Genomic DNA, 12,667 nt, shown 5'->3' with positions numbered 1-12,667 from the left:
GGGGGTCAGATTGGGAGACCTTGGGGGCCATTCAACTGGCCCACGACGACCAATCCACTTTCCAGGAAACTGTTCATCTAGGAATGCTCGGACCTGGCACCCATAATGTGGTGGTGCACCATCTTGCTGGAAAAACTCAGGGAACGTGCCAGCTTCAGTGCACAAAGAGGAAACACATCATGTAGCAATTTTAAATATCCAGTGGCCTTGAGGTTTCCATTGATGAAGAACGGACCCACTATCGTTGTACCCCATATACCACACCAAACCATCACTTTTGTTGTTCCAACAGTCTTGGAGGGATCCATCCAATGTGGGTTAGTGTCAGAGCAATAGCGGTGGTTTTGTTTGTTAATTTCACCATTCACATAAAAGTTTGCCTCATCACTGAACAAAATCTTCTGCGTGAACTGAGGGTCCTGTTCTAATTTTTGTTTTGCCCATTCTGCAAATTCCGTGCGCCGATCTGGGTCATCCTCGTTGAGATGCTGCAGTAGCTGGAGTTTGTAAGGGTGCCATTTGTGAGTAGCTAATATCTGCTGAAGGGATGTTCGACTAATGCCACTCTCCAGTGACATGCAGCGAGTGCTACGCTGTGGGCTCTTGCTGAATGAAGCTAGGACAGCCACTGATGTTTCTTCATTAGTGACAGTTTTCTTGCGTCCACATTTTGGCAAATCCAACACTGAACCAGTTTCACAAAACTTAGCAAGCAGTTTGCTAACTGTAGCAGGGGAGATGGGTGGTCTTGTAGGGTATCTTGCATTGAAATCTGCTGCAATGACCCGGTTACTGCGTTCGCCAGATATCAACACAATTTCAATCTGCTCCTCACGTGTTAACCTCTTCGACATGTCAATGGCTGTAAACAAAGATACATTGAAACCAAGCACACCATTGTTTTTCTTGAGACATTACCAATAAGTTTGATGTGTCACATGGCCCTCTTCCTATTGAAAAAACAAAAGTTGTATCCAAGATGGTCGACTTCTAATTGGCCACCATGGTTACCACACATCTTGAGGAGTTTGCCCCCTCACATATACTAATGTGCCACAAACAGGACTTTAATATCACCAACCATTTCCATTTTATTACGGTGTATCCACCCTGTAGTTTGTTGAATGATTTTAAATAACTATGTTCGTCTATGTTACTAAAGCTACAATAACTTAATAATTAAATAGCAAAACTAAGAAACCACAATTCTAATCATGAAAAAAATCATCTGTTTCTCAGAATGTGCTTTTCAGAGCGGCTCCTCCATGGTTATCCTGCCTGCCTGCACAAGACTCAAGGATGATACAAAGATTTGCATATGCCACTGACTGAGATCACAACACCGCATTTGATGGAGATAATTTCATATGCCACAAATGATTCAGTGGTTGTTTAAGCACATAATTTATATGCTGGAATGGGGGAAAAGAGAGAGAACTGAACTGCACCTATTACAGACAAGCATAAAGTTATGACTGCTTTTTTTTTTTTTTTTTTTACCATAAAAGCCCTTCAGGCCTTTCTACTGGGGTGGGCAGTTTGCACATGTTCTAATTATTCAGGGAGTGTATCCCCTGTGTTTTCTACTTTAGTGGTAGGCCATGGCATGCTAAAATCATAAGTTAATACAGTAGGCTGTGGACCAGATGGATGAAGGCTGTGGCCCAAAAGACAAGAACACAATCCAATCGCTTCTAAATCTCAATCCTCAAAATAATTTGAAAGTGTGATCCAAATGGCACAAAAATGCATGACTAATCACCTTTTCTCTCAGTCAGAAAATTGTATTCAAGTCCAAGCACAACTTTCTGAGCTATAAAGAGTAGGCTTTCCAACACAGCTTTCTTTCAAACTTTGAAACGCTTGTTTGTCAATTCTTCTCAAACACAACAGGCAGCGGAAAAACTACTGTGACATTAGTCCAAAGGACAATAGTATTAAAATAAGTTAACAAGTATTAACGGTGGTCCTTTTTCTCTTTGTTTGAATTCAATTTTTTAATTTATTTTATTTATACAGCACCAAATCACAACAACAGTCGCCTCAAGACACTTTATATTGTAATGTAGACCATACAATAATACATACAGAGAAAAACCCAACAATCATGTGACCCCCTATGAGCAAGCCCTTTGGCGACAGTGGGAAGAAAAAAACTCCCTTTTAACAGGAAGAAACCTCCAGCAGAACCAGGCTCAGGGAGGGGCGGCCATCTGCTGCGACCGGTTGGGGTGAGAGAAGGAAGACAAGATAGAAGACATGCTGTGGAAGAGAGACAGAGATTGTGGTACAATATATTTTTTTTATTATATCAGGCAGTATATTTTGGATAATTATTTTACAGCTGACTAGAAGCAAAGGGATGATAGCCGTCCATGTGTATAAGAAAAAAAAAACACAAAAGGCTTTTCCAGGTACGTACCTGAGCCTGAGACATCTAGTCTATAATGTTGTTCCAAAGTGTGTTTGTGTTGTCCTGGTCCTGCTAAGCGGCATGATTCATTATTGAAAAATGTGATTAATGGTTTCAAATGCCATTGTTTAAGAGTTTTTGATATTGTCCATTAAAGGATTCTCAAATTTTACTTAAAAACTGAGTGTTTCTCAATTTTAGGCTACTTGGTTAGCCAATTTTTTTCCCCTTGTTTAGTCAACTAAGAATGGAATATTTCTAATGTGTAGATCTACTGTATGGAAACAAATGCTGGGCCAGCTAATGATTGGCCTCATATTGACTCATTGCATAAAGCTTCTGGAGCACAGTTTTATTCTGATGTTAATGGCAGAAGAGGTTAGGAACTCTGCAGTTATTGAGTTAGCAAGCACTGGTGACTTTTGCATATTATGGGGCTATGTCGGTAACCCCATTCTGTATATTTGCATGCTCTGCTACCAAGAAATTTACTAAACTGAGTTGCTGCAATGGTGACATCCTATTACATTTCAACTCAAATTTAGTATCATCCTTTGAACAACCAATTCTTTCACAAATGTTTATAAAAGCAGACGATTTGAGTTTTTACATGGAGAATTCAAAGTGTGACACAATACTTTGTCTATGTAGTCTGAATGAAAAAAGAATTTGTATTCTTGCTTCATGACAGTTTAAAAAAATAAGCAAGAATGTAACTACCCCTTTATGATTCTGAAACATCGGCCCTTGCTTGATTTTCAGCCCTGTAAATCTCCAGTGTTATTCATTATTCTGGAGTTAGTTTAACTATTTGTGGTATTTGTATAGTTTAATTTTGAAAAGATTAAGTAGGGGATACATGTGCTTTTTATTACTTTCTTAATTTGCAGGTATCTCTGCACATCATGAAGCTTTTATATGCCACCAAATATGGAACCTTCATTACGTCTACTTGATTTACACCTGCAGAAGATAAGAAAGTGTTTAATCAGCACTCAGAATAAGTGCAGCTACACTGCAAAGGCCATTTTTTAGCAATGTACTCAATATGACCTCAGTGTGAGGGAACTTTATAATAAAGGCCTTAAGTAACTTTATGTACCTGTCAGAAATTCCAGTTTTTGGTACAGTGCTTAAGTCAGTGGCTCTTTCGCATTTTCAAAAATAAATAGATAAATAAATAAATAAATAAATAAATAAAGGCAAAGTGACCCAGGCAAGCTTGACATGACATATGACAATGGCCTCTCATTTTCTTTTCAAGTCATTTTCTCATTCTTCTGTCAGTCTTCCCACTGATTTTTCCACTTTCCTGTGATTACAAGTTCAATTCAGAGTTAAATAAGAACTGGCAGAACACTTCCTTTTTCCCTTTTCCCTTACGTCTTTTGAGGACCAGCTGGTTATCTGAGTTTCCATACCCAGAGAACCTGTATCCTATCAGTTCAATTCTATTAAACACCTTCCAAAGACCAGTTGAAGTTTGCTCCCCCCTTTCACTACCTGTCAGTCATTTCAGTTTGTCCAGCTCTCTGTCAGTAAATTGCTTTGATTTTTCTGTCTTCATTTCTTTGAGTTTTTCTGTCACTATGTCTGCCTGTCAGACAGTCAATAAGTCTGCTATGGAGATAAAAAAAGAGAGAGAGAGAGAGAGAAAGAATAAATTCAAGTCTAACCACAAGCAGGTTTGCATGCATACAATTTTTGTCCATTAAGGAACCAAAGTTTGAGATTTAGGCAAGTTCCCTTTCCTAAGGTCTAGACGTTTAAACTTCAACATCAAGCCACTATCCCTATTCGTACACACAGAATTGCAGTCTCCTTTACCAAATTTGTAGCACATATCTAGTAAACCCTTTGCAGCATTTTTAATGCAATGAGCCCTGGCCAGTTAATTAATGATGCAGTCAGGCAATCCTCCTCAACTTGTAAAGTTCGGGAAAATATCAAATGAACGTGTTCCATTTACCTGGCATTTGTGCTCAGGTGGTCATTGATCACTGGCTTTATATCTCTTGAAGCAGACCAATGAAAAAGCCACTGTGAGGTGTAAATAATGGAAGCAATAAAATCCACCGTTTTGTTCTTGTTAGCAGTCTTGATATGTTGTTAATCACATGGCTTTACAAGGAATGGAAGTTATGAGGAACTTTATCAGTCAATGATGTTTCCCACTGGAACCTGATCATAAACTTTAACATATTTGACCTCATGGATAGGTGAGGGCTACTAGAATGCATCATTACTTTTAGTCTATCACGCTATATTTTGTCAGTACTTACGAGAAGCCTACACCTGTGGGCCTTGTCCTTCAACGTATCGAGTACAAGAACTGAGATACATGGGTGTCAAGTCAATATTATAATTATTTACTCTGTTGGGTTGTCATAAGTAGGCTTTTTGGTCTTTGTAGCAATAAACAGTTGGCAATATTGAAACATTTGAAAAAATCCCTCACACATTTTACATCAATTAGAAAAATCTATTCGTTCCAGCTAATGAGAGAACAATTAGCTGGAAAGTAATTAGCAAAGTTATGTTGTCATGTTTTAGGGTTAATAGATTTTCATCTAACAAATTTTCAACAGCAAGCTCATTCTTTATATCACTAGAATATGGTGAAAGCTTGTTTCTTCTGGGAAAGTTGGTAAGTTGGTTGGTAGCTGCCATGCGAGGAGCTGGATGCAGGCATTGCTGGCAATTTGTCACATGACCTCCCCAGTCTTTAGATTATATGCATATGTGATCAAGTAAACTGTCGACCCCATATTTTCTTTTTATTTTCTACTTCATGTTGCTAGTTCTGTTGCTAGTGGAGTACAAAGTGCATTGATGTGTGCGGTATAGTACTAAATGAAAGAGTTGAAAATGAATGTTTCAGGTACAAACCGGTGCATTTAAATTCACCAGAATGTAAAATTATGTGTTCAACATTTAAAGTTTCCTAGGGGCAAGATTTCCAAACCAATGTTAAAATAACATTTGCTGGCAGCTTACTGCATTGCACTAAAATACTGCTCACTGTGCAATGGGATAGACAGCAGACAGAATGCATATTTGCCCCTGCCGTCACTGGCTACTATATTAGCTACAATTCGCTAGTACTGTAAGTTAGACCCTATTTTGCCTGTAGAAAGCCCTTAATCCTTCATGGCACAGATTGAACAAGGTGCTGGAAACATCCTTAAAGGTTTTGCTTCAGATTTGTCAACTGCACATCCATCATGCTAATTCTTCCAAATGTGAACTATTGGTGACTCTGGAGGCTTTTTGAGTATTGTGTTGTTCAAGACACTGGTTTGAGATGATTTGGGCTTTGAGACATGTGATATTTTTCCCCTGTAAGCAAACATCAGAATATGGGTACACTGTAGCATAAAGGAATGGATGTAGTGAGCAACAATACTAAGGCAGGTTGTGGTATGCTCAGTTTGTACTAAATGGCCTGAAGTCTGCCATATTCCCACGCAACATTACATCAACGCCAGCCTAAACCATTGACACATTGCAGGATGCATACATGCTGTGATGTTGTTTATGCCAAATTCTGATTCTACCATTCAAATGTTACAGTAGAGCACCAAATTAATTTACAATTTTCATGTATAATGAATAGTAATTTACCCTTCCAATGGATGGATATAGCATCTGAGCAGTTATAACAGGAATACAGAACCTGGTTATTTTTATGACTTAATACCATTTTAACTTATTTGTACCTTTACTGGCTTAACTGGTATGCTGAAATGTTTTTGTTGGGGGTTTTTCCCCATGTTTTTGCCTTTAAGACGGCTGATTTCACTTTTTTACTATTTACTTTGGTGTTTGGAGAGCAAGTGAGACAAGCCATCATTCTGGATTTAGATCAGCAAGCTTAACAAAATATCATAAATCAGCATTAAATATCATTTCTGTTGCACAACCATGACTATTTTGTCAGGGTCATTTGTGATCATGTAATTACACAGCATCGTGTACATCATTTTTTTTAAAACAATGATTTACAGTACAGGGTTCAGCTAGGCACATTAATCATTCTCATATTAATAGCTTCCAGTGTCTCTTGTCTCTTCCAGGGCCCAGGGTGAATGGGGGAAGACACCAAAGAGCTAAAAATGAATGCTGAGCCATTGCATGCCATTAGTCACTGAAGAGTATATTGTCAAAGTGGATGTTGATTGTGAGTAGAATCAAAATGGGGGCATGACTTTTGTAAAGGCTATTCAACACATAGTTCATGTTAAATATGCTGAACACAAATTGGTAAAATACCAAAAAAACAAAGCACTCAGATTTCTATTTAGCTTCGGAATGTTTGTTGTTGGAATCTGTTTTGTTTTTATAGGTCAGTTAGTCAAGATAAAGGCTTATTATTTCTTGCTAACATGCATAAATGACTGACCCCATAATGGCTGTCTTTTGTATTATAGATGAAAGTCTTTTACACAATACTTTCTTTTTGTTTTTTTGTTTTTTTAGAAATGTGTATTAAAAGCTGAGAAGAGAAAGAGCTTCTGAAAAACACAGTTATGCATGATTTGTACTTTGAGTTTTAAAATGGATGCCATGGGCCTCAAGCTCAAGCAAATCATAAAAAATGAACATAGAATGACCTTCATTAAGTTCTTGGTTTTACAAATTGTGAAGTATGTACAGTTTAAAGTCATTACTCATCTTTGGGCCTACCCCCAGAAAGTTAGTGCTTCAAAATATCTAATCAGATTCTTGAAGTCGAGATTAAATATATCTACATGTTAAATGTAATATGCTTGTGATTAACTTATGAGTGATATTGAAGTCTGACTTGGAGGGACATTTATTTCTTGTTAAGCTGTCATTCATTACAGAAAAAGGCTTTGCCTTCAAGATTAACCTGTGTGTGGTATAGGTCTAGATTTGGAGAAAGTAAGGTACCCACTAGAGTAATAAGTAACTTTTACAGTACACACCAAGTAGGGTGATTAGTTAGTGTTGCTAACAGTGTCGGGTGTAACACATAAACTAACATGTTAATGTAATTACATTACATTTTTCAATGCAGTAATTTAACATGTTACTACATCAAATAAATCCAGCAACTACATTAGAGTTAAAATGATGTAGCCCAGAGTGATGATGAAGGTAAGTGTATGCCAGGAGCCGGACCCTGAACTTCAAAGGCAGTGGTGACATAGACTCATTGTGGCCATTGCTTTAAAGTTTACTTAGGCTTTTTATCTTTGCTTTCTTTTGTTAGTTTTGTACGGTGGCCCTGAGAGGCCAAACGGACTGCAACTTAAGATAACACCAGCAATAGGAAAAACACTACAAAAACACACAAAACACAACGGAAATAGGAAAGAAGAAAATAAAAATAGGAAAAAACAGATTTCCAAAAGCACAAGGGAAGTGTTTCTGGGGAGACAATAACCCAACGGACCAGTTGTAGGAACCAAAATATGTTAAGAATTGCGCTGGGAGACACTTAAAAGAAGTGGAGGGTCTATCGGTTTTGTGAGGAAAGAAAAGATGAGAGGTAAGTGTGTTAGCCTAACTATTAGCCTAAAAATCCGTCATCAGTATTATATGAATCATGATAAAATGAAAACTGTCCTTTTTTCAATGCAACAACTGTTTTCTTCTCTATTAGAGAAGCAATAATGGCTGCATCTGTTTACCATTAATTAAGTTCGATTCAGTTTTACTTATACAGCGCAACAGTTGCCTGAAGGCACTTTATATTGCAGGTTAAAAAGGATGGTATACAAAGATGGATATGGCAGGCATTATGTCAGTCTTTCATTCAACATACAGTACATACCGTAAAACAGAAATAAAAAACATTATATACATTATTTAAAAAAACAAACAAACAATATGACAAATTCAAGTGGACAAAGTGGGATTTGGATCCAGCCCTATTTATCTTGTTTTACTCTGGTGTAAAAAGTGCCAGCTTGACCTAATCACTGGTTGTCTTAAAAATCTAAGTTTTGTATAGATACCATTTTTAAAACCTATATAAAATGGTTTGTGCAAGTATAAAAAAAATGGGGATTAGCTTGCAATATCTGCTTAACAACACCTTTTTTTTAAGGTGAAATTGAATTATTTTGTTGTGTAATGTATTTACACTCATACAGGCTGTCAAAACTTAAGAGGTTAAAACAGTCTGTCAACATAACTGGACTGCCAAATAAGTGGACTGCCAAAGTTGAGTTTAGTTTTGTGTTAGTTTAAATAAGATTTCTGGGAAATGTAGTTTAAAGATTTTATTCCGATATATTCCGATATATTCCACTGCGTTACTGCAAAGTCATGCGCGAGGCTGTAAGAGAGTGGGCAGATCTTTGTTCATTAGGGAGAGTTTTTTGTATCTTGTGTTCTTGGTATTGACACATCTATAAGCACTTTCCTGGTTGGGGACAAATGCTTCCTAATCCTAGTACTGCAGAGGTTCTAGGGAGAAAGAAAGTTGCTTCAAGTGAAAGTTGCTTCTACCCAACAACTGGTTTATATGATGTGATCACTCCTGGTTTTATCCCACTGATTGGAGGGCTCAGATTGACACAGTAATTGTAGTGTCTGAATTTCTGTCTGGATGGATATGGAATCAGAACGATGCCACCTTGAAACGAAACCGAAAAAAATATTGAAACCGAAAAAAAATATTGTAATTGAAATAAATGTACTGAAAAATCTTGTATTGAAACCGAAAAAAAAATTGATAGTGAAAAACAATTAATTGAAATGTAATTTTTTTGTTTTCGCTTACAATTTTTTTTTTTTTCGGTTTCAATCCATTTTTCGGTTTCAAACCGCAAGTAAGTAATCATTTTTTGTCATCTTTTCTTGCTGTCCCACTGGGCTGGACATTAGTTTAGTTTTTTTAGCTACATCTGGTGAAGTTGTGGTACAATGCTGGTATTAGCCTATTCGTCGTAGCAAGCTAGCCTGAAGCTAATATTTGCTAAATTTAGGGACACCCGTGTCTCTTCAGGAGTTGGAGGCCGGTGTTCTAGGAGCGGATCTCAGGATCTCAACAGGCAGTGTTGGGCAGTAACATAATACATGCACCGGCGTTACGTATTTAAAATACAAAATATGAGTAAATGTATCCGTTACAGTTACTGTTCAATAGGTGATATTGAGAATACAGTTAGTTTGTTGAAATAAATGGATTACATGGCGGTATTTTCCTGTTTCATATGTTAGGCTATGGTCTCTCTATTTTTGGTAATTCCACGCCGGTGGAAACCCAAACAAAACACGCAATAAGAGCCTCTAAAAATTATTATACAAAAATTATTTAATATGAAGGCAATAGCAGAGTGTTACAGGCATCGCCCTAAACAATGCAGCCTCATGGGCAGTGTAGTCCGTGCTGCAGGGAGAATGGACTGCCATACCCGTTATGTGCCTGTGAGCGAGGAAGTACGAGCTGTCACGGAGCAGAAACGGGAGCTGGAAGCATGTAAATATAATAATAACCACTAAAGCCAAAAAGAGTGCCTGACGAGTCCAGCTGTAATTAAGCTGTTAAGACTCGACTGTACACCGTGTTCGTGTTTTCCTCCGAAACAATAAGCAGCCTTTCAACGCTTCTCTCTGTCTCTCGCTAGCAAACTTGACCCAGACAACAAAGTAAAGCTAGTTTTCAGCTACGAGCCCGACACGAACCGGACGTATTAGCCAGAGGTCCCTTTACTACGGTTCGGAGCCGCTGACCTGTTTTATATACGCGCTGAATAGTTTTCTACACGAGATCGCTGCAAAAAGTGCAGCCTTACCTAATGTCCACCTACTGTTACTCGTTCATATTAAGATTTTAACATCTAGTTGGTGTTGGTATGGCGAGTAGCCTTCAGTAATAGTAATAAATCACACAGCAATAGCACATTCATGTAGTTGTAAAGTATTCAGAATACATTACTTCTATAATCTTTGGTGGAATACATTTTAAAATTAACCTTCCCAACACTGTCAACAGGTTAGCACCTCATACCACAGTGCAGCAAAGCAGTCTCATGAGCGCTGGGAAGGACAAGCCCAGAGCCCAAAACAGACAGTGCAGGAGATGACAAGGTTAGTAATTGTATGGTGAAAATTATACTTTGTTATCTTGATTGGCAAAAGAAAAGTAAATACAAAATCTGCTTCTCACATTTAGGGCATTTCCAAGATTTTTTTTTTTTCAAAACTTCAATTTCTTTCATTACAGCTGTCCTGTGCCAGAAGTTCTGTTGACCCACAGTGAGAGGCATCATTTCATAAACACCAGGAAGACTGAAACCCGTCGCCAGGATCAAGCAGGGCTCGTGATCTTCACCAGCAGCTCCCTCACAAGAAGGATAAACCCAGCATTTCATGAACACTGATGGAGACCTTTGCTTTGTGTAATGTTAGAAGTACTCAGATAATCCTCAGAGGGTCTGGACTTTTACATAATATAATAGAATAGAATTCAACTTTGTTGTCATTGCACATGCACAGGTACAGGGCAACGAAATGCAGTTTGCATCCATCCAGAAGTGCTTTAGCCATGATATAGATGTATTACAATATATATTAGCAATAGTATAGATATGTAAGTATATTACAGAAATGGGTCTATTATGGTATGTTACAATGTACACGGTATGAAGTATGTTGTGAATATTCTATAACTATAAGTATGTACAGGCTGTAGTGAGTACAAACTATGAACAGGATATAAATATGAAAAACTACAGAAATCTGAGATGTACAGTTATACAGAAATGTGAACTATGCAAGTTATAAACAGTTGTAGGATTAAAAATTATCACATGTACAGAATGATTATTTACACATAACTATACAGTAGTGCAGTTAAGTAATAGCTATAAGCTATAGTAATAGCTTTAAGTCCTGTAGAAAGTTAAATATATGTTGTGCTCACTGGTTACTCTGGTATGAATGACTCTGAATTACTTTATGATAAATAACACACTATTGTCAAAAAACAGTGAAAGAATTCCAGATCACAAGTTTTTAGTTCAAATACAAGTAACAACCTTTGACTTTAATCAGGTTTTATTTAATTGTGTCAGAGAAAACATCATGTGCTCTTCATGTAGCTGAGTACATTCAGTGTTTAAAACAGAAGTTATGCAGGTCTGAGATCAGCAGTTTTCTGAAACACCAAACTGAAGTACTGTTAATGCTGATGTATAGTGACACAGTTACAGGGGTGATTTGACTTTTTGTCTTTAAATTTATCAATAAAACAGCTGCAGCTTTCACTGACAGCACATGTGGTACTTTAACCTTTGTACTGTTTTCTTCAGTTAATTTTGGAGTTACTACAAAGATTGAAGATATAGGATGACCTGTCTGCTGTCACTGGGTGGTGCTGAGGTCTGAATCTGAGGACAGCTCCTGTAATCACAAACAGAACAGAATCATCACAAACTGAAATATAAAGTTTGTCTCTCAAATCTGAAATACAGCTGATCCTTCTCCGTCCTCACACACTCGGGATCTGAAGTTGTTCAGTCCTACAGTTCTGCCGACAGCTTTTTATTTTTTTTATTTGTTTTAAAGGCCTTACTAACACATTTTCTAATATCATGTTTACCTTTGAGTTGTTGATGCTTTATAAATGGACATCTGCAAAGATGAGATGATGGAGCAGGTTTCAGTCGAGGTTCAGTCTGCTGCTGCATCCTGGTCACAACATACAGAGGTGTTATCAGCTCAGTATTGAACAAGAAATATTAATGTTTCAAATTATTTGTCCTAAAGGATGCAAGCTGTACAGAGTACTGCACATGTGACTTTGTGAACATAATTCATTAAAAATAATTTGGACAGTTTTTTAACCTGAATATTTGTAACAAACTCAGTAAAAAAAAAAAAAAAGCTAAAAAAATAATCAGGGGAAAAATGTAACATTTTAACTTAAGCTGACAAGCGGAAGTAGTTGGTTTCAGTACATAAGTATCGGGCTTTGCTATTTAATCCGTAGCTATTGACTAATGAGGGGAATTTAAAAGTTGGCGTTAATGTCCTTCCACATGTGGAAAGTGACAGAAAACATGCTGCTGTTTGCACATATTTAATAATCAGCTCTGCACAGGAGCAGAAGCAGAGTCCAGCCTGTTGCTCTTACAGTATAATACTCATAATAAAAGTACAGTAACCGTGGTTAGTCACTGAGCAGCCCGGTGCGTTTCTCTTGATTTCTTTAGTCAGGGTAAATTCATTCACCTGCATGGGTTAGCTAAACGAACTTTACAAAACAAGTTTCCCCGA

At 37.4% G+C, this 12,667-nt stretch overlaps 1 long non-coding RNA gene across 1 annotated transcript; it reads left to right on the top strand.

The window, feature by feature from the left end:
- Positions 1-10,277: 10,277 nt before the first annotated feature.
- LOC120731485 lies at positions 10,278-10,732 on the top strand. Its single transcript, XR_005695375.1, has 2 exons — positions 10,278-10,477; positions 10,614-10,732. It is a non-coding gene; the product is annotated as an uncharacterized LOC120731485 (long non-coding RNA).
- The last annotated feature ends 1,935 nt before the right edge of the window (positions 10,733-12,667 follow it).

The sequence above is a fragment of the Simochromis diagramma genome, unplaced genomic scaffold (genome assembly GCF_900408965.1).
Source record: "Simochromis diagramma unplaced genomic scaffold, fSimDia1.1 OVJJ01000227.1, whole genome shotgun sequence".
Lineage (NCBI taxonomy): Eukaryota > Metazoa > Chordata > Actinopteri > Cichliformes > Cichlidae > Simochromis > Simochromis diagramma.
Note: the sequence above shows the minus strand (reverse complement) of the source record. Positions and strands in the feature narration are given on the sequence as shown.